The 22,752-nt window shown below is 47.0% G+C and overlaps 1 pseudogene; it reads right to left on the bottom strand.

Moving 5' to 3' along the window:
* Positions 1 to 2,944: 2,944 nt before the first annotated feature.
* The window catches only part of LOC147416943 (protein ENHANCED DOWNY MILDEW 2-like), a 52,792-nt pseudogene continuing 32,984 nt past the window's right edge, over positions 2,945 to 22,752 (bottom strand).

The following is a 22,752-nucleotide window of genomic DNA, read 5'->3' as shown; positions in this document are numbered from 1 at the left end:
GTACCTCGTGCTATTGTTCGAGCAGAGCTAGCTGCCTCCCCACTAGTGGTTGAGGCGCTCACCAAATCGGTCTCCTTCATACATCGCATGTGGTAACTTCCCAGAGACAGATATGCCCGCCTTGCACTTGAGTCCTCTCGACAGTTAGCCATGCAGGGAGATACAACATGCTGGTATGGGGAGATGACATCATGGTTTCAGGCGCATGGGTTCAGCATAGACAGATTGCCTCCCTTCCAATACTCACTGGATGCACCCTCTCTGACTCTTACACAGTCCGAGATCACGAGGCTCATCCGCCAGGACTTACCAGCCCTTTCTCGTTTATTATGTGGCTTTTCTTGTGGGCTAGCTTGAGGTTGTTTCTCTTGAGTGAGATTTACGCGTTTACAAACCTTATCTGGAAATAAGAGCGTTTACATTGCACTGTTGGCACCAGTCAACCTGCCTCTCTTGTTGATTGCCTGGCATGGAACGCTATTGTGATCTCTAACATTGTTTTCACATACTGCTATTCCCTTTTCATAAATTTGTCTCCTTGTCTATGGTTTCTCAGGCATGAATTTGTGAGATGGGATCCTGAATCATACTGCTATCTGAGTCAAAAGCTGGGTCCAATGTGAAATGGAAGTCTAGGAAACTGTAAGGTGTTAGGATACCGTGTGATGTTACTTCAGTACTAGTGGAATATGATTGCTTATCGTAGGCCACATGCAATATATTGGTTGATAAATTTGAGATAAAACTCAGAATTTTAAACTTCAAAATCATGGAGCAGTAGTCTGATTGTATTACTAAGAGCTGCAAAATGACAATTCCTTGTGGAATCATTAAGCTTGTATGAAGACTGTTGTTCCTAAAGTTTAAAGAGGTATCATTTGCCTGTGGGATTGCCAAATCTAGTTACCAAGAGATCCAAGAGACAGCTTGGAAGTTGGAGGAGTAAAAGCATCATCTAATAGTTTGTTTTGATGGTAATGGAGATAGCGGTGCAGTGGCTGTTACGCGACGGCACCACGTGCCAACGGAAAATAACAGACTGAAGAGAATTTGGACGCTTCAAAACAACTGAAATGAAAGATAGACACTTCACACGAGACACGCAGTGGCATAGTTCCAACCCCAGAGTGCATTGGCCCCAAGCTGTGGTGCCCCTTTTGGTATTTCTTTATATTGCTTCAACACGATACAACACTCGAGGCTCTACTCTACATCTCTTGGGGTAGAATGCTATTGCTATATATATATATATATATATATATATATATATATATATATATATATATATATATATATATATATATATATACAGAGAGAGAGAGAGAGAGAGAAAGAAATGAAATGAAATGAAATGTTATATTAACGTCTTCAAAAGGCCAAAGTGACCTATGAGACCAGAAAGTTACAATGTGGTGGATCTGATACAAAGTCAGACTCAAAGTAACAAGATGACAACAATGACAAAAATGAAATGACAAATGTCAAAATAAAATACTATGGAATCCTAAACTACTAGGTGTGAACAGCAGCTAGCTGGGATAGCTAGATCACAAGAGATCCAGCAATCGTCGCTGGCGGATCTCATCAATCTCCTACATGGTCAGTAGTCTGACCGGGCGTCGTGCATGTCGAGCCAAAGTGATCCGAATCCTCTGATGCAGCCTCCGCCGATGCTGTGTAGTCCTTCACAGTCGTGGGCATCTGGATCTTCCAAGCTCAGTCGCTCGGTCGATCAGTGTGCCTCTGGTGTGAGATGACGAGCTCTGCTGTGGTAGTAACTCCTCCGGGTGTCCAGTGGTGGCAGCTCTAAAGAAATCTGTGATCTGTCTCTGGGACTGGCTAGCCTCTCCTCTCATCAGGCTCTCTCTGTGTCTGCGTAGCTCGAGCAAAAACAAACCCAAGCATCTCTGATCCTCGTACTGCATGACTCTGGAGAATGGTCCAAAGCCCTCTCTGAACAAGCAATGGAAGCGGCCTCGTATCTCGTAGTAGACGGGGCAGTGGCATGTGTAGTGCAACTCTGTCTCAGGCTCGATGTCACACAGGGGGCATGTCCTGGCCTCTGCTGGTACTCCGTTGTATCTCCCAGTCTCGATCCGTAGCTGGTGTGAAGATGTACGTATCTGGCCGATAGCACATCGTATCCCATGAGACGAGTGGGTGTCCATGTATCTCGGCCTCGTCACAAAGCCATCAACCGTAAGCTGGAGGAGATGCTCTCTGTAGAAAGCCATCTTCGTGCCCAGCTCCTGTGCTGGCTGTATCCATGTCCTCCTAGTGTCTAGCTGAGTCAAGTCTTAAAACATGCCCCTAAAATTCCTTGATTCTTGCTGTTATGTGTGCAAATAACTCTCTATCCAAAAGGACACAAGTAACACATCGTAAGTTTACAACGTGAGGTAGAATTCCACTGAGGATTCTTGGCTCCTATTCTACATAGCTGATCAGTCAAACAACTTATGACAGTAAGTGTACTAGTGACAATGGGAAATGGTGCAGAAAAAATTGCATGTGGATATATAAGCAGAAAATAGTAGAGTTCTATAGGGGTGGTGAATTTTCAAATACACAAGCTATGCTAGAAGATGCCCAGTGAAACTTAAAATGTTACAGATTGCACACAACAGTGCATTCAAAAGTGAGGCCACAATACTTTACAGAATTCACAAGGAAAGATAGAAAGACTCTCAGGTTGAACCCATCTTTGATATTCCAATCACAGGGGAACTAATTCGTGCATCTTAATTGGTTGCAGACTTGGCAAATTTTGTAATGCAGATAACTTCATTTCTGTATATTTTTGTAGCTGTTTTCCTCTTGCTCAAAAATAAGACGTAGCCTTAAGTCTGGTGGCACACAACAAAACTTTTGCAGCGTACTATGTATTTCATGAGCAGCAAAAGAGGTTCACAAAGCATTCAAGGTGATAGCAACCAACACTCACCGTATCTCCACTATGAACGTACCAATGCAGTCTATCAACAATCTGTAGCCAGAAAAATAAAAGAATCAAAAGGTTATTCATGAAATCAATTCATATGTAGGTGTTTTGGTGCGTAGTGGTGGGTAATACAACCATTTGCAGTCAAATACCTTATAAAGTCTACATTGCTCATTGCTGTAGCACAATTTCCCCCTTGTCAGAACATAGCTAGTTCCCTTCCAAGATCTAGGTCATTTGCTAATACCTAGCATTTCACAGTGGCAATCTCCAACCACAGGCTATCTCCAATCCAATTAAGTTTTAACCTGGACTTTTGATGGTCATGTTAAAGAGTTGGTGTAATTGCAAAATATTTTCTTTTCCAAGAATAAGATCCTTCTATTAGTTAATAAAACTGCCCAACGGGCTACAAACTGCCCCGACAAGAGGGGGCTACATCAGCATGAGGGGAAACTCCCCAATGAAAAAATCAGATACGTACAATGACGGCTAAATCAGGACATGTGAGGAGGAAACAACCACACAGGTGGCCAGTAGTGCCATCTAGGAGCCCTATGGGCCATGGTATAGAAAGGCCCTCGACACCAAAGTCGTAGGAGTGCCTCGTGGCGCTCCCGCCTACGGTTGGAGCTGCCATGAAGAATCTCTAAGTGTCCTTAAAGTGTATGGATCAGTCCAGCCAAATATCTCGTACAATCTCCACCAGTGGAATGGGGCGAGCCTTGAAGATGCGGAAGCAACGGGCTCTCCATATGAACCAAAGAGTCAGGTTGCAGATAAGCTCCCAACCAAGCTCTCTATCACTGCACCACTCCTGAGGCGTAAGCTCTGTGGCAGACTGGGGTGTAGGCCGACATCCTGCTAGCTAAAGACAGCTCAAAACAAAGTGTTGGGCCCGTGAGGGTGGACCAGGGAACAGCACCCCAAGTGTACTACCTAGCTGATGACAAGGCTGGCATCAGCCGTAGAATTCTAAGCCAAACCTATTGGCAGTTGTGCCATGGGGTAGTCCCATAGACAATGCCACTGTGATTCAGGCGGGTGGTCACAAGCGGCATAGCCTGCCGGATGGACACTGTAGACCAACCAACTGCGGTGGCTCGTGTCACAAACAGGAGCGCACATGAATAATCAACAAGCTGAAAATGAATAAACTTTCAACTCATAAGAGCTCAAAAGAGATGAGGGAGAAGATCGACACAATATTTGGGACCGGAAGATGGGCTGGTTGTCACGAGGACGTGGCAACTGCTAACCTTAGTTGTTGGTTTCTTTCCAATGACTTTTATTTGATTTTTGGGGCCCTCTTTTTGAAGTTGCAAATGGCCGGACATTGTGTGGCCAGTGTGAAACGGCCGATGGCTGAGAGTTTCACCCGTAGACGAGAAGGCCTTGTCGCCACGAGTTGGTCGGGCCGACTGGAATCCGAGCAGTAAAAGGGTGTCTACGCTCAGTTCAAAGTCATTTAGGCCCCCTCGCTACACTTATAAGTCGGTGGGTACTAGGAATTAACTCTAAAGAGGCAAATTGGACACATGGCGGCTCTGCAACAATTTGCCAAAAGCATCGGCAAGATGGGGCGCCCATTTCAAGAGGGGAGGCTGATTTTGGCTCATTAAGTGAGACAGAGTGTCTGTGAGTAGTTGGTGCAGGTGATGAAGCTTTAATGGAAATCTTGCCTTCTCCCTTGCTCTATGTAGCGCGATGACTTGCTCTCGTGCATCTCTCTCTCTCTCCTTTGCCTATATGGTAATGCCCCACTAGTTGGGCTTCTCAGAAGACCATGTACAGTTTTGGGGGTTCTATGCGCGTTTGCTAAGGCAAGAGATTTTTGTACAGGAACCGGATTAGCTAATTAATAATCCCCCACAAGTACGCACATTTCAATCGCAAAGGATTGCGAAAACGGAGAGTTTTCTCGCGTGAAAACTTGTCAGTTTCAAAGGGGAACTGTCCCATTGCGTGCTGGAGCACCTGAAACACGCATAGGCGTGCTCGCTCCGCCCAAAACGATCCAAAACAGAGAACTACAGCCTGCTGTGTTTTCTGCAGGTTTAGGTTTCGCACCTAAACTGCTGGACAATGCCAGGGGAGCCTCGGGAAAGCCTTGGGATGCGTAACAGGGCTTTGAGCACCTGCCAGTGACAAAACAGGGAATTACAGCACGCTGAAATTGACCTCCAGCTGAGAACCCCAACGCTCGCTGCTGCTCACCTCCCCCCCCCTTCTGCGCACGCAGCTCCCTCGCTGCTGCCCTGCCCTGCCCTGTCCGCTGCCCTGCCCGCCGCTGGCCCCTAGCGCGCTGTTGTGCAGTTTCAGCCAGCCCCCTCGCCCCCCTTTTGCTGCCGCTTCAGCCTCCCACCCCCTGGCCTCAGTTCTCTCACACCCCCCGCCCCCTTCTTTCCGCTCCTTTTTTCCCCTTATTCGAGCCTATAGGCTGTTTTTTCAGCTTGCGGGCATTCACCACGCCTCCAATGACCTTATCCTCTCAGCAGACAGCAGACACAGAATGGCGGCCTCTGCTCCACCTCAAAGGGACTCCAAAGAAGCCCACTCGCCCGACACCGCGAAGCCAACCCTTCGACTTGCTCTTTCGCCAGAAGAGCAAGCGAGCTTGATGGCCGAAGTGGAGCGCCTGCAGGCCACTTCGGTTATCTGTAAAGTCATTGGCACTCGGCCCAGTGGGGGCGAAGTTCGGTAATTATTGCAGGCCCGTCTTCTCTCCGATGTGGGCAAGATTACAGATGTCCAGATCCTTGGGAGAGGTTACTACCAGGTCGAGTTCGAGTCTGCAGACATGGCGACCAAAGTGATTTCGATGAGCCCGCTCAGCATCAGAGCAGCTCGAGCTTACTTTCGACATTGGCATCATGGTTTCGACCCTACTACAGATGTGCTCAAGGAGGAGGCAGACTTGCCGATTTCGCTTTGCTTTCCACGCCTGAGGCAAGAGTACCACCCCCTCCTACCCAGGATTGGTTCCATGTTCGGGACAGTTTTGGAGTCTCCACGTACAGCAGCTTCCGTTGTGGCCAAGGCCGCAGGTCTACCTACTATGCGGGTTCTTGTCCGTGACACACACTCCCTCCCCAAGGTGGTACTGCTGCCTAGGGTGAGTGGGGGATGGATTAGACAGAGTGTGGAGTATTCGGGGGGTCTCCCGAACTAGTGTTTCATTTGCAGACAGATGGGTCATATGGCAAAGGCCTGTTCTCGCAGGAGACCTCGACCCACAACGCATGCGCAGCCACCCAAGGCTGAGCATGCCAAGCAGCCAGGTACACAGGATACACAGGCTGGTACTTCGACAGAGACTAGTGGGCAGCCAACTGATGGTTGGCAACAGGTGCCTGGCTGCCGCCGTTACGGGAGAGCTCACCCCACTGCTACTCCTGGTGGCCGACTTACTGCAGCTCAGCAGCATTGGGTTCCGACAGAATAACCGTTTCAACCCCCTTCAGTAGGGCCTGCCTGAGGAGGCCCCTTCCACTTTTGTTCCTCCACCACCGCCTCCTCCTCCCTCCGCCGCTGCCGCCCTGCCTCCCCCCCCCCCCCCCCCGTCTGGGTGATTCCTCTTCCGACTTGGAGGAGGCCAGCTTTCGAGTCCACGTCCTCTTTCTTGCAACTAGAGGCAATGAGGCCCTAGACACAGCGGTGGGTTTCTCCTTTCCGTTGTGTGATAGGGATACCACAGAGTCTGCGTATAGTAGTAGTATTGATATGACGCAATCTATAATGCCATAAGAAATTTGGATAATGAATTTCTTGATATGAGGAGTGATAGGCTTCCTCAACAGGTGTGGTACGACCAAGAATGTAAAGACAACCAGATTTTGGGCAAGTGACAACATAGCGCATGCCATTAGGTAGTACATGCTTGATAACACAATGGTCATGGAAAATTTCAATGGAAGTGCCTTGCTGGGTCAATTTACTCATAGAAACAAGATTTTTTGCAATATAAGGAACATAATAAATATGTGTAATACTGATTTCTTTTCCATCAGGTAATTCTAGACAAACGATACCAATGCCTTCAACTTTTTGAGTGCTATTAATGCCAAATCGAATCTCGAGGGGGTGACAGAGTGGCTTGTAATCGCTCAACCACCCCTTATGAGCAACTAAATGGCAAGTGGCATGTGTCGGCCAGTCACTTCTTGCACGCTTGTCTAGAGATCGTTCGGATGCGGATTACTCCCCATCCAAACAGGCCTCAAAGATAGCGAGGTTGGTTGTTGTTGCAGCATCTGTTTTCCCTCACTGACTCCATGAGGATCATCTCATGGAATGTGTAGGGATTAGGAGGGCCCCAGTTTCAGCGACAGAGGGGTCGGCTACCTCAAGAGCTACAGAGATGCCTTGTGGGTGGTGAGATTGACATTCTTATGCTGCAGGAGCATCATCTTTGTGAGAGCCGCATTCGGCGTTGTGGTCAAATTTTGCGTGGTCGCTATGAGACTTTTTGGTCAGCTGCGTTTGGACCTGGAGGCATCCAGGGTGGGGTATGTATGACTATTGCGGAGTCTCTACAGCAGGCCATTGTGGGCAGAGGGATTATTGTGCTAGGCAGGGCTCAGTGGATCACTATGCAGGTTCAGGGTTGCCTTGTGGGCTACCTGAACATATATGCGCCCAATGTGGCGAGTGCACGACCAGAGTTTTGGTCACAGATTGTTGAGTCTCTGCCGCAAGCAGAGCAGTGGTGCATTGGGGGTGACTTCAACATGTTGGAGGACCCTTCTGACAGGATTGGTGGTAGCCACGCTACTATGCAGGGAGTTGAGCTGGCAGCTTGGGAGAGGTTTTGTCTGACTCTGAGGGTTTCGGATGTGTGGCAGCACGCTAGCTTTGTGAGACCACCAGACAGCCTGGCCTTCTCTCTGCAAAGTGGGAGGAGTGAATCTATCGCGGATAGATCGCTTCTACACTAGTAACCTTTTCAGTGACTCGGGTGGGATAGTTGGCATCCAGGCAGGGACTTCCTTCTCGGACCATGCACCTGTGATCCTCACAGTGACAGATAGGCAAAGGCAGGGGAGCACGATGCTACGCATCTCTTGAGAGGGTTTTGTTGGACTCTGCACTCAGAGAGCCAGTAGAGGCTCTTTGGACAGAGAGCTTAGACATGCAGGATTCTCCTGCTAACAGAGTAGCCTCAGGACTAGCTCAGCTTAGTCGTTTCTTTCTCCAGGAATCCTTGACTCGCCTGACTGCAGCGAGAGAAGAGGAGCAGCGTCTCAGACGGGGCGTTGCCTCCTTGCAGAGGATGCAGGAGCAGCATCCAGACAGTCCTTGGTTGGAGGAGCAGTTACAGCAGGCTCGTCAAGAGCTTGGTAGCATAGAGGAGCGGCGCCATGAGTTTGCTTTTCTCCAACAGGCATCTCAGTGGACGCAGGTGGGTGACAAAGTGATTGGTGCTTTCTTCGAGGTAGTGGGACCTCAGCACACGCATGCCAAGGTCAGTCAGTTGAGGAGGCCCGACAGGTCAGTTACTTTTGAGCCAGAGGACATGCGTGCAGTTGTTACTGACTTCTACTGTGAGTTACTATCTGCGGAGCCTCAGTCAGAGAGTCACGATGCATGCAGGGAGCAGGTGTGGGCGCAGACACCTTACCTTGTGACTGCGGAGATGCGCCAGAGACTTGAGCTTCCACTTCAGCTTGAGGAGTTGCACACGGCTCTTAGTGCACTCCTCCGTGGTAGTTGTCCAGGCAAGGATGGCTTGACTCCCAGTTTTTTCTTGGAGTACTGAGACTTGCTTGGCCCTGATCTCTGTAGTGCCTTCCAGTACATCTTGCAGACAGGAGAGATGCCTGACAGCATGAGTGAGGGTTTGAGATACCTCATTCCCAAGGAGGGTGGCTCCTTGGATGAGATTCGATAGTGGCGCCCCATCACCATCCTCAACTCAGCCTACAAAATTTCTTGCCAAGGCTCTGAGTTTGAGGATTCAGCCACTTCTAAAGAGCCTTATACATGGGACCCAAGCTGGTTTTGTCAAGGAGCGTAGTATCCTTGACAACATCTTTACTTTTTGGGAGGCTTCTACCTTAGCGAGGCTTCGTGGTGAGGATCTGGTGATTCTTCTTCTCGATTTTAAGAAGGCCTACGAAAGAGTTGACTGGGACTTTCTGGAGGGCACTCTACGCAGGATGGGTTTCTCAAATGCTTGGATGGTGAGCTTTGTACAGACGAGCACACAGTCAGGTACTTTTTTCAGGAGGTAGAGGCGATCGTTTCATGCTCACACATTCGGTCAAAGAGGACTGCCCTCTTGCCCCCTTCCTCTTTCTGTTCTATGCTGAGGCGATGAGCAGGTTCTTGGTGTCGCAGCAGGTTGGTTTGCGGGGCTTAGCACTTCCTATTCGGGGAGATGAGCTTTTGGACGCTGAGTTTGCTGACGACTCGGCCTTGTACTTGGATGGCCAAGAGGCCAACCTTCACAGGTGTGAGCAGGCTCTTCACACTTTCTGTTGTGCACCTTGCGCACTGATCAACTGGAGAAAGACAGTTGCTTTCTTGGTTTGTAGTGCTCCTGTACCTGATTGGATGCCATGAGAGAGTTTTAGGTGGATTCCCCCAGGGACTGCTGTTCGGTACTTGGGCTGTCAGGTTGGTCTGGAATTGTCTCCTGAGCAGCAGATTGCTCCCCTCCTCCTGTCTATTAAGAGTAAGTTGTTACAATGGAGCTCAGCACGACTTTCTTTGGCTGGCAGAGTAATAGTGGCCAACCGGGTGTTGTTGGCGACTATGTGGTACATCACTTCTTGCTGGATCTTCTCGAGTTTGTGTATCAGCCAGGTAGAGAGACTAATCAGGAACTTCCTTTGGTCAGGACGTGACACTCAGATAGCCCGAGCCAAAGTGGCTTGGCAGGTCATCACTCTTCCTTGTTCATAGGGAGGGCTTGGGATCATTGATCCAGCACAGCAGAGCAGAGCCCTTCTTGGGAAGTTCATAGTCAAAGGACTCCTTCCAGGTGAGGAGCCCTGGAAGGAGTTCTTGCTACAGCGGCTTTGTGCTAGGGTGCGTCAGGCTGGAGGCCCCTAGCGACCTTCGACCAGATGGATCTTCACAGAGATGCACAGAGTTGGTTTGAGCAGGAGACTAGAGGACCGCTTCGCTGTGAGTTTGCTTCGATCTTGGAAGCACCTACAGCAAGGCCTGGAGCAGCGACAGCCTACTTGCACGGAGGAGCGTCTACGACAGCCCCTTGTTTGGAACCCCATGGTTAGCACTCAGAGAGGCCACTTGGTTGGTAGTCGGCCTCACGTTTCCTGGGATCCCATGGCAGCGGGTCCAGCGCGCTCTCTAGGTGACTGGTTAGAGTTTTCAGGCTTGTCAGAGGAGTTGCAGGGCTTCCAGCTACTACAGGGCATGAGAGGGTGCATAGCATGTGCCAGGACATCTCAGAGGCAGCTCCAGCTGAGTGGCTCACACCTCTCGAGCCAGTAGCACCCAGGTGGATGGGAGCCTTCACACGACTGGAGGTTCTCATCTCAGTCCGGGCCTGCTTTGAGACTCGTTCATCCCTTTTTTTCGAGTTACAGGGGGAGGGACGCTTACAGCGAGTTACAGTAGAGGCCCCACAAGTGGCAGAGTGCTGTTTTCAGAGGATCCGAGTGGTGGACATCTGTGGGAGGACTTGTGTCATCGATCCTGACCCAGCAGATCTTGAGACTAGACACTGGAGACTGTGGGCTTGGGTGTGCTGTCCTCTGGCACGAGTACAATGGGATGCTGGTGAGTGGCTTTGGAGGGACCCTTTCTCTTCTGCAGACCACCCAAGTGTCCCATTCTTTAGTACACTGTTCATTTGGGACGTCACATACTAGCAGCACAGAGAGAGACCCGTCCCACTGCAGCACCTCATTGGCAGGAGGAGGGTCTCACAGAAGCTGAGTTCTTGGCAGCCTTTTGGGAGAGGTTGTGGGACTCCAGACAGCCGACGGGAGTCACCTTGTTTCAGTGGCTGGTCGCACACAGAGCTACAGCAGTAGGGAGTTGGCTAGTGCATAGTGGTCTATCGGCCGCATGTGCAGCTTGTGACCATCTTGTGGAGAGTCAGTGTCACTATCTTTGGGACTGTCCTTTGGCACAACAGGTGTGGCTTCGTGTTCTTCGACTGATGCCTGCTCTTTCCACGGCTCGACAGTACACTTGGGGAGCAGCGGCTTGGTCCAGCCTCACAGGCCCAGCACTTCAGTTTGAGCTATCTTCCACCAACAGGATGATAGTGATGCAAAAGGGGGCGACCTACACCCCAGCCTGCCACCACAGAGCTTACTCCACAGGAGTGGTGCAGTGAGAGAGAGGAGTGTTGGGAGCTCATCAGTGGCCAGACACTCTGGTTCATCTGGCGGGCCCGTTGCTTCCACATCTATGAGGCTCGCCCTATGCCACCAACAGAGACTGTTCGCGATCTTTGTCTTGAGCTGATCCACACTCTCAGAGGACAGCTCGAGAGACTACAAGGCAGCTCCGACTGCATGCGTGAGCGCAAAGAGGCTTTCCTACGACTACGGCGTCCTCGGCCTTTCTACACCATGGTCCAGGGCGTACTCCGATGGCACTACCGACCACCTGTGTGGCTTTTCCCTCCTCCCATCTCTTGATTTAGCCTCATTGTAGATATGTTGTTTTTTCATTGGGAGAGTCTCCCCTTCATGGTTGTTGTAGCCCTCTCTTGAAGAGGTGGTTGTAGCCCTATGTGCAGTTTCATTAACTAATAGAAGGATCTTTTTCTGGGGGGAAAACAAAAATTTGACCTGCAGCTCACTGGAAAGCTTCCTAACCGCAAGGGAAAGTGTTCTTGACGGGTAATTTTGACCTACAAAGGGTTTTGCACCGTTATGCTGGCGAAATTCGGTCAAAAACCTGCAATTACATCCATGGATAGGTTTGGACAGCTTGGTGAGAGATAGATGAAAGTGTTCGGGTCATCTATTCGCAATAAGAATAAAGAAATACCGAAAGGGGGCGCCAGTCTTCGGGGCCAACCGGTGTCGGCGTCTACTTGGTAGCGCTCTAGCTTCCAAGCCGTGTATGTTTGAAGTGTCAATTCCCATTACATGTTTTTATTTGCAAAGTTTCTCTGTGTCCTAAAGTCTAAAGTAAAGTTTCGGGTGAAAGCCTACGTCTACCGCCCTACGAGCCGGTTTCATGGTTCCGTTGCTGGGATAGAATCACTTTTTCCTCAAGAAGTGAGCCACAATTGGTTTGTGGCGAAGACACAAAGTACAGGAACGTAGGATTACACTATGGCCAACAAAGGGAAAGGCATCATGGAAGAGGGTTCCTCTTCACAGAAGAGACAGGCAATTCCTACAGTGTTTGAGGTTGGCGAGAGTTCACGGCCACGTCTGTTTGTACCTCTTGTTGATGTGAATGCTCCACTAATGCAGGACTTTATGACTGGGCAACTTGAAGATGATGCGTTTAGGGCTCAGTTTGTTGCCATTGTGAGTGTGTTTTCTCGACTGGTACAGAACCCAAGGTTTATGGAGCTTTTGCAAGTGACACCAATGCCACAGCAGACAAGGCAACTCACACAGCCAGTAGAACCTGATGAGACTCAAGCCCAGGTACTTCATGCGTCCCAGCAGGATAGGGAGCACTCGCACTTTGCTAAGTCAAGGGCTCCTAGACAGGTTCCTTTCATCCATGAACAGGTGGTTAGAACACCAATTCCACAGGTTTTGCCAGTTCGGCCCACCACCTTTCAGAGTCCACATGTTGCATTAAATGGACAGGGAACTAGTTTCCAAGCAGTGCATCAGGTTTTTTCACTACCCACGGTACATCCTCGGTATTTCAAGGGTGGATCTATATTCCAAAGTATGGCTGGTTATGCGCCTGGAAACCAAGAACAGTATTTGGGGGTATGCAAGGCATGATGTCAAACCCCATGTATGGTAATATCGACATGCAATAAGGCTTTCAGAGCAATCAGGGCCAGTTTTGGGTGCCACAGGGCAATTTTGGCATGGCTGGTTTTTCTGGACAGCAGCCAGATATGGCACTTATGATGCAAAATGTCAATGGCCAAGGAATGCCGATGATCCCTACTACAGTGCCCATGTTGCAGACAATTCCCTATGACAATTTGGGGGCATTGGAAAAGCCAAAAGCCTACAAAGAAGGTGGTGCAACTGTAAAGCTTGGCACTTTCAACGGCTTTGCGGATAAGGCAAAGGCTCTTGCTTTCCTCGAGAAGTTTGATACAGCTTATGTAGGGGGAATTTTAGAGAGGCGCCTCTAAGGGCAGGAAAGCTACCACTTTCTTGAAAGGCAATGCGCTTACATGGTGGACAACATTGTTGATGCAAGGATAGGCACCCGCCACATGGGTATACTTCAAGCAAATGTTTGTATTTGTGTGGCTGTCAAATGAATTTGAAGATGATGTCATGACGGATTGGCACCAACTCTCTGCGGCTACTTGCAAGAGCCTACAGGAGTACAATTTGTAAAGCATTGCTCTCAGTAACCTCCTACAGGTTTGTGCCACTAACACGGCAGATTGAGAAGTATTGTTGTGGGTTGCCTAAGGGCTTTGAGATTATTGTACAAAGAACAGAGTGGCAACCCTCACTCAGCTTATGGAAGTTGCCAACAATGGTCTTGCCTTGTTGAAGGGAGAGGACAATGGGTTTCTGGGCAACGTGAAAGGGGGCAGCAAACAAAAAATTCAGCAAAGAAGCCCTTTGTAAAAAGGGCTCCTGAAGCGTCACAGGGGTCAGAAAAGGTCAACACGGACAAGGACTCAGCCGAGACTTCTGGAAAGCAGGCAAAAAAGTAGAAAAGGAAGTCTATTGTACGTAAGTCGCTTGAGGAAAAGGTCTTGATGGCTGAGAATAAATGCTTTATATGCGAACAGCCTGGTCACTTTGTTGTAGATTTTCCACAAAGGAAAAGACCAGCTGACTCAGATGATAAAGAGGACAAAAAAGGAAAGAAGCCTAAGCCCACGGCAGGTTTGGTGCCAGATATGGTGGGTGACTGACCAAGTACAGATGCCAACGAGTTATACAGAGCACGGGGTAAAGTCAAAGATCAGACGGCACTCATCTTCTTTGATCCAAGGGCCAAAGCAAACTTTATCTCACAAGAGTTAGCTATGAAGCTGAGCATCAGAGCTGAAGAGATGGGTACACGGCAGAGGCAAGGTTGGCATGTCCTGGCTACTCAGAATATGTTACTCCCATTATTGGAAAACTGCAATGATCTGACTAGATGGTGTGTTGGATGTCTTCGACAAAACGATCACCCTTCACCTTAGGAGCAAAACTCATATTTGGGATGTAAAGCTCAAAGGGGAGTCTGTCCCTATTGTATCTGCTTCGATTACCACTTCTGGAATTAAAAAATCATCTTTCTGTGTACTTGATTTTTGCACAAAATGTTTCAGATAATTGTTGGTCAAATTTATTTGTGTTAGATAAAGAAAGGTTAGCATTTTTGCGAGAGTTTAATGATTGTTTTTTTTATTCATTACCGTCACAATTGCCGTCGAAGAGGCATGAGGACCATATGATAGATTTGGTGCCAAGGTGTAGCCCACCGAATAGACCTCCCTACAGGGTTAGTGCTGCTCAGCAGAAAGAGATTATGGGCCAGGTTGAGAAGCTTTTAGAGAAGGGGCTGCTTCAGCCTAGTTCTTCACCTTTTTGCTCCCCAATGCTTTTAGTGCAGAAGAAGGATGGCTTCTGGCGCATGTGTATTGACTACCGTGCGTTGAATAAGAATACCATCAAGAGCAGGTTTCCTATCCCAAGTATTGATGATATTCTTGATCGTTTAGAGGGTGCTGCAATTTTGAGCAGAATAGACCTTAAGAGTGGGTACCATCAGATTAGAGGGTGTTGCAATTTTGAGCAGGATAGACCTTAGAGTGGGTACCATCAGATTCGTATAAGGCCAGAGGATGTGCACAAGACTGCGTTTAGGAAGACATTTGCTCTCTATGAGTTTTTAGTGATGCCACTTGGTCTTACAAATGCTCTTGCTACGTTCAATAAGACGATGGACCGGATTTTCCGCTCGCATCAAAAGTTTGTTGGCATATTCTTTGATGACATGATAGTCTATTCGAAGCATGAAGAGGAGCATAGGCGTCACTTGACCATTGTGTTCGAAGAGCTGCACAACCACAAGTTACTTGTCAATCCTAAGAAAAGTGAATTCTTCTTAAAGGAGATCCACTTTCTTGGCCACAGTGTGCCAAAGGATGGTGTCCGAATAGATCCCGCAAAGGTTGAAGCTATTAAGACATGGCCAGACTTAAAGACTATGCATGATGTTCGAAGCTTCTTGGGATTGTGCCCACACTATAGAAGGTTTATCAGGAATTTTGCAAAGATAGCTTCACCTCTTCACGCTTTGCAAAAGAAAGAGGTCACTTTCAGATGGACCCAAAAGGAGATTTCAGCTTTCAATCTCTTAATGGAAAAGTTGACTTCAAATCCCGCGGTTGTTTTACCAGATCTTAGGAAGTCATTTGTGGCAATAGGATGGGAGCAGTGCTAATGCAAGATGGATGGGTAGTAGCTTACGAGAGCAGAATCTTGCAAGGGCCAAAAAAAACTATGCAAATTTATGAGAAAGAGCTACTGGCCGTCATTCATGCGCTCTCTCGCTGGAAGCACTACCTGTTAGGTGCTTATTCTGTTGTCCAGACAGATCATTAGACCTTGCTATACTTCTTGACACAGTCAAATTTATCCAAAAAGCATATGTGATGGGCAAACTTTCTTTCTATGTTATGTTCCACTTCCAAATTATGCATGTGGAAGGCAAGAAGAATGTTGTGGCTGATGCGTTATCAAGGAAGCCACAAATTTCAGCTGTGTCAATTCCGCTTGATGACATGAAGGAACAGTATGCTACTAATGAAGATTTTGCAAGGATCTTTGAACAGTTGCAAGATGGGCAACGTCATGAGCACTACCTCCTTAGAGACGGTTTTATGATGATGCATGGCAGCCTTTGTGTTACTAGGCCATTCCGACATAAGGTCATGGTAGAAAGTCATGTCCCACCTTATGCAGGGCATCGTGGAATTGATGCGACAGTGAAAGTGGTAGAGACATTATTTTATTGGCCTACTTTGAGGAGAGATGTGGATGCCTTTGTGCGAGCATGCGTGATTTGCCAAAAGGTAAAGTTTGACAGGCAAAAGGCACCAGGGTTATTACAGCCACCGCCAATTCCAGATAAGCCATGGGAAAGTATTGCTATGGATTTTATCTTTGATCTTCCAAGAACGCCGACACAGAATGATGATATATGGACCATTATTTACATGTTCAGTAAGCAGGCCCATTTTATTCCTGTCAGGAAGAAGATAAAATCTGATCAGATGGCACGGTTGTTCATGTACAATGTATTTAAGTACCATGGTATGCCACAATCGATTGTCAATGCTCGTGATCCTCGCTTGACAAGTTTGTTTTGGAGAGGATTGTTTGAGAACATGGGCACTACGCTCAAGTTCTCGTTTTTGTTTCATCCACAAACGATGGATAGTCAAAAGAGGCTAATTCTACTGTCTTGGATCTACTAAAATGCTATGTGTCAGATAATAAGGGCAAGTGGAAACAGTATTTGCCTATGCTTGAGTATGCAAACAACAATACGGTGCATTCATCCATAGGCAAGGCACCTTTTGAGATTGTTGAAGGTGGCAAAAAGGTTCCTCCCATTTTGCATACAAAGAACAATATCTTTGAGGCAGATCGATATGTTGAGAACATGGATGAAATGTATAAGAAAATCAAAGTTGCCTTGGAGAAGACTCGGGCAAAGCAAAAAAGGGCTGCTAATCGTCACCGTCGTGAATTACTGCTTTCACCTGGTGATTGGGTACTTTTACGGTTTGAAAAGGCAAGGTTAAAGAAGATGAAGTGCAAGGAAAGGTTGTTTCCAAAGCTCAGCATGCGTTATATGGGCCTTTTCAAGTGCTTGATAAGATCAGCGATGTTGCTTATAGGCTGAAATTGCCTGACACTTGGAAGGTTCATAATGCGTTTCACGTGAGTCTTCTAAGACCCTTTGTGGGTGATGTGCCACAGGAGGATCAACCAGAAGCCGATGAACTTGATGAGATCTTGGTACCTGAGCAGATTTTGGCACATAAGGAAAGGAAAGTTAAGGGACAGGTTGCAAGACGCTATTTGGTGAAGTTCAAGGACTATCCGCCTATGGATCCAAAGGATGGAAGAGCATGAACTGTTAGTCACCAATTGTATTGCAACTTTACCTTGAGGCCTTTGGGTTACAGCCTACGTATGCCCCATTTAATGATTTTGATATATGTGCTCTCTTATGTGTGTGTTGTTTGAGTGCATGACTAAAAGACGAAATGATTGTAGCATTCGGTCTTGATTCACCTGAGGGGTGATGTGGATATGCCCCATTTAATGATTTTGATATATGTGCTCTCTTATGTGTGTGTTGTTTGAGTGCATGACTAAAAGACGAAATGATTGTAGCATTCGGTCTTGATTCACCTGAGGGGTGATGTGGATATGATAGTAACAAGATTTAGTCAATCTCAACATTCGCTAAAGATCCATGAGATTTGGATCTGATTGCTAAATACGTTACGATGACCATGATTCTCATCAAAGATCTCAACCGGGATAGTGATGTGAATGTCAAGTGAATGTTCATTGATTGTCGTCTTTATACAAGTACCGGATATGTGTTTTCTAGTGTATCGGTACTTAGAGTCAATGTCTACTAAACTAGTTGTTGGCTTATGTTGGTTTTGCAAGCGTAATCGAGGGCAATTACATGCCTAAAGGACAGACTCCAGATAGAAAGAGGTCAGAGCCCCGTTGAATGATGCAGAAGAAGTTGTGAAAACTTGCAGAACCAATCTAAGAGGCCAAATGTGAAAGGACACCCAATTTCATAAGAATTACCGACTTATGGGGTATAGTCCGATGGGGCCCAAAAGGGACAAAGACCATAAAAACTGGCGCAAAGGACTGATGATGTGGCAGTTGGAACAGACCTTCGCGATTTGCATTGCTGACGTGGTTGTCGTAGGGATTTCCACGAATCGCACTGCTGACGAGGCACCTGTACAGAATTTCCACAATTTGCATTGGCTAGCTTCTGGGACCCAGATGATTTTAGACTTGAAGCTTTTCATGTACACTGCTTTTGGGAAGGCTAAGGGCCTATAAATAAATTGCCAAGGCCTCAGTCTCAGGCAGATTAGCTTGGGAGCACTGCTGAGACGAGGACCCTCGGAAATTGTACTTGTGCAGCATTAATAATAAAGAAATACCGAACGGGGCGCCAATCTTTGGGGCCAATCTCTCTGAGCGCAGAACTTCGTCATGCTGTGTCGTCTCTCTCTCAGTTTTGTTCAGTCCTTTCAGTCGTCTCACGTATGTTGTAGTAGATTCTTGACTTGGAGTGTCCAAGTCGGTTACAGTGACTCTCGTCGGCAATTTGTTGTCCCACAAGCGCTTCCAAAAGTCTGTCAGGAACTCATCTGTGAGGCTCTCCTTCTGCCAGTGACCTACAGGAGAGCGGGCCTCTCTCCGAGTACTACAATGTGACGCCCCAGTCGTGCTATGTACTAGAAGAAAGGGATCCCTAGGTGATCGGCTGAAGCAAAAGGACCGCACCAAAACCATTCCCCACGATCCCACTACACTCGCGACAGAAGGCGACTCCTCTCCCAAGCCCAGAGCATCCAATGTCCAGTCTCAAGATCTGATGGGTCAGGCTCAAGCACACAAGTCCTCCCTTTGATGCGCACCTCGAATCCACAGGAAACAGCGCTCTGCCACCTCTGGTACCCTGCAATGAGGACCTCAAGGCGAGTGAAAGCCCCCATTTAACTGGCAACCGCTTGCTCAGTAGGTGTGCGCCACTCTGCTGGTAGAGCCTCGACGATGTCCAAGACATGCTCTGTATCCCCCTCATGCCGCGCAACTGGGTGCTCTCAATCTCCTCGGGAAGTGTTGTAAAATGCAACCAATCTCCCAGGGTGCAGGCTGGACCCTCTACCATGGGACCCCATGCTGCACAATTGGCTGCTCTGAATCTCCTCAAGAAGTGTTGTAAAATGCAACCGTCTCCCAGGGTGCAGGCTTGACCCTCTACCATGGGACCCCATGAGACATAGGGTCTATTGTCATCCATGGGACCTCGCTGTGTACTGATTGAAGCGGTCCACGTAAGAGGCTCACTCAAGCGCTCCTAAGTGCATGTGGACGAGTGCTGTAACAGACTTGGACACTCCAAGTCAAGAATCCACCGCGACAGCACCAAATAACCAATTCAAAACGGTTCACAGTTCACAATTTATTTGACACTGGCCCGACGGAGTTTCGTACCTAGAGATATTGGCCCCAAAGACTGGCGCCCCCTTCGGTGTATTAATCTGAATTCAAAGTACAAGAATGCACGCAGGTGCTCACACTCAGACTCTGCGTCCAGAAGCTCTATGTTGTCAGAGGCCTGCTCACATATTTAAAGTTACAAGGCGTAACATTTAATGGTCTAAAAACTTATGTGTAGCGGAAATTAACATGAACATAGTGGGCATTTCATTAGAATAGATTCCTAATGAGAATTACAAGAGTGCTTGGGTGGAGAGAGCAACAAAAAGCATAACACCTAGTTAGATAGCATCAACAATACTTTCAAAAGAGAGAGAAATTAGACTATTGACAACAGTTGAGGACCGGATTTGCATGGAGCCGGTCCCCCCTCCAAAAGGCTTTGTATTATGGTTTCTCCCATCAAGAGAGACATTGTACAATACAATTCTTTGTGTTCCTTCAAGACTAGCTAGTGCAATGAAGATGAAAGCTTCATGCACTAAGCAAAACACTTAGTAAACACAACTTTAATTATCCCCGTTCTCAGACCCAAGACCTCACACACCTTCGAAGATGGTGAGAGCTAGCAAGTTATGAGAGTATATTGAGAGGAAGAAGGAGTATCTTACGAGAAAGATGTACATCTCCTCACATAATCACTCATATTAGCATAGCTTTAGCTTAGTAATTAGCTTGGTAGAGGAGATGAGCATGCATTGAAGCTTGGCTCTTGGTTGGATTTGCATCCACAAGCCAAGAGTGTGTCGATGTAGGCTTCTATCTCACAAGCTTGGAGTAGGTGATGAGCTCTCCATTAAAGCTTGGAAAGAGATAGTCTTCTCTTTCTTCACACATGAGATTGTGTGAGTGTGTGTGTGATAATGCCTTGAAAAAATCAGCCCCCTCTCTCTCTCTTGGGCGAGCCCTCTTGCTAATTGCTCTTGCAAGCTCCCCATTGGACCTCCCCAAGTCAAGCCAATGGCTATTAAGCAGCATAAGTGATAGCCTTCTGACACGTGTCCCCCTTTCCCCTTTTGTGAGAGCTTTAGGTAATTTAATAATTAAACTAAACTCTCATTGGACCACTTTGCCTCCTGGCCAATAGGAATCAGGCAAGCCATTGGGCTCCTGATGCTCAATGGACCCCTTGGGAAACTGTCCAATAGTCTTCTAGGAAACTTAATTCTCATTGGTTCTTTTATTAAGTGTTTTTAAATTAATTAAACTAGATTTACTCTAGCCTAATTCTCATTGGTCCACCTCCAAGGCCATCCAATAGAAATTGGGCACACCTTGTGGGCATCTGGGCTAGGGAGCTGATATGTGTCCCTAATTCCCTTTGTGTAAAGGAAGCCTGTGTGTGTGTGTGACTTTCTCTCTCATCCCCTAGAAGAAGGGCTCGCCCCCTCCCATGTAGGGATATGCAAAGACTTTTTAGTTACACACAAAGCATCCAATTTCCCCTAGGGTTGACCTTTGGACACAACCTTTGAATTTTGAAACCTTAGCATTTTGGAAGTCTTAATGGGCTGAACCTTAGGGTCTTTTTAGCCCATTGTTGCACATGGCTCTTTTGCAGATGGCCCCCCCTTTGGATCCCTATTTTCCCTCCTTTAGATCCCTACTGTGGCCGGTCTGCTAGCTTAACCAATATTCTAGCTTTTTCTCCCCTGGCACTTCCCCACATTAAATCATCAGTTTAATATGAGAAAATCATTTACGAGAATTAGATATTGATTATTATGACATTACCTCTCTCTTGAAATCATAGTCGTCCTCGACTATGGTGTAGAGAAGATAAAGCATATTCATGAGTCCTTTTCTTAGCGGATAGAGGATCCCTATGTTACCCTACGACATCATTCCACAACGGATGACTACCCTACGACATCATTCCACAACGGATGACTAGTCCATTTGGCGCTTGAGAGCCTGAGGCTGCCGCAAGCATGTCTGCACATTAGTCCTATCAGTCTTCCATAGTAGAGTGACAAGCTCTACTTGGTGTTTGGGAGACGTCGTCTCCGCAAACTTGATCTAAGCATGCATACTACTTCATTTTGTGCACAATAAAGAAAAAGAGAGTCTTATAAGACAAAAAAACTTTGTTCATTTTTAACATTTTGTACATTTGCTTACTCTTGGGAAGCATTGTAAGCATTGACAAGGTTTAGGTTATCCTTTAATTGTATGCCTTGCATCCATCTTAATAAGATATCGTCGGATAGTCTTACAGCCTCTTAATACCTTGTTTTCATCTCGGAGAATGGACTCGGACTGCAGCACCTCCTCTTGGTCCTCGATCTCCGGTGGGTCTTCAATAGTTGGTTCTTGAAGTGGCTCTCCTTTGTAAGGCTTTAATAGGCTCACATGAAAAGCATTGTGTATGAGCCAATGATTGGGCAACTTGAGTTGATAGGCCATCTCATTGATTGGACTAAGAATCTGGAAGGGACCATGGTACCTTTTTGCTAGTTTAGCATAGTACTTTTGGTGGCCTGTAGGATTCTTGCCCGTCGTGTGTCTTAATCGATCCTTGGGAAACTTTAACAAGACCCAATCGTTTTCTTTAAAAGGCTTGGGCTCTTCTGTGCTTGTCAGCAGCAGTCTTTTGCCTTTGCTATGAGATAGAGATAGCATCCTTAATCTTTTGAAAAGATTCTTGTAGGTCTCGGCTATACTCATCTGCAGCGAAGATATTCTCATGTACTTTAAGTAGCAAGGGGCTTTTTTATATTCCCTCAATTACCTCGAAAGGTGCTTTTCCCGTGGAAGTATGTACAGTGTTATTGTAAGCATACTCCACTAAGGGTAAGTACTTCTCTCATTGGGATCTTTGATCTACTTCCGTTACATAGGCTTTTAGTAGATCGAGAATTGTTAGGTTAGCTATCTCACTTTGGCCATCCGTTTGTGGATGATAGGCCGAAGCGAAGTTTAACCTTGTTCCTAAATTCTCAAAGAGACCCTTCCAAAAATTACTGGGCATTCTAGGATCTCTATCCGACACTATAGACATTGGCAAGCCATGGTACTTGAAAATTTGTGAAATGAAGAGGGTTGCCATTTGATGGGCTTTGATAGTCTTTTTGACAGGTATAAAATGAGCTTGTTTACTGAACCTGTCTACTATCGTCCATATTCCCGTATTCCCATGGATAGACTTAGGCAATCCAAAGATAAAATCCATGGATATGCTCTCCCATGGTGAATTAGGGATTGGCAAGGGTTGAAGCAATCCAAGTTGCTTCCCTCTATCAAATTTTGTATTTGGCATACCACACATTTAGAAACATACTCTTGTATATTCACTTTCATGGTAAGCCAATAGAAATATATTTCAATTCCCTTTAAGGATAGACTGAATCCCTCTATGCCCTGCATACGGTGGAGCATGAGATTCATACATTACTTTCTCACGTAGTGAGTTAGTAACGCATAGTCTATTGCCATAGAGAA

Source organism: Adiantum capillus-veneris, unplaced genomic scaffold (genome assembly GCF_014529385.1).
Source record: "Adiantum capillus-veneris isolate H3 unplaced genomic scaffold, ASM1452938v2 Hic_scaffold_336, whole genome shotgun sequence".
Lineage (NCBI taxonomy): Eukaryota > Viridiplantae > Streptophyta > Polypodiopsida > Polypodiales > Pteridaceae > Adiantum > Adiantum capillus-veneris.
Note: the sequence above shows the minus strand (reverse complement) of the source record. Positions and strands in the feature narration are given on the sequence as shown.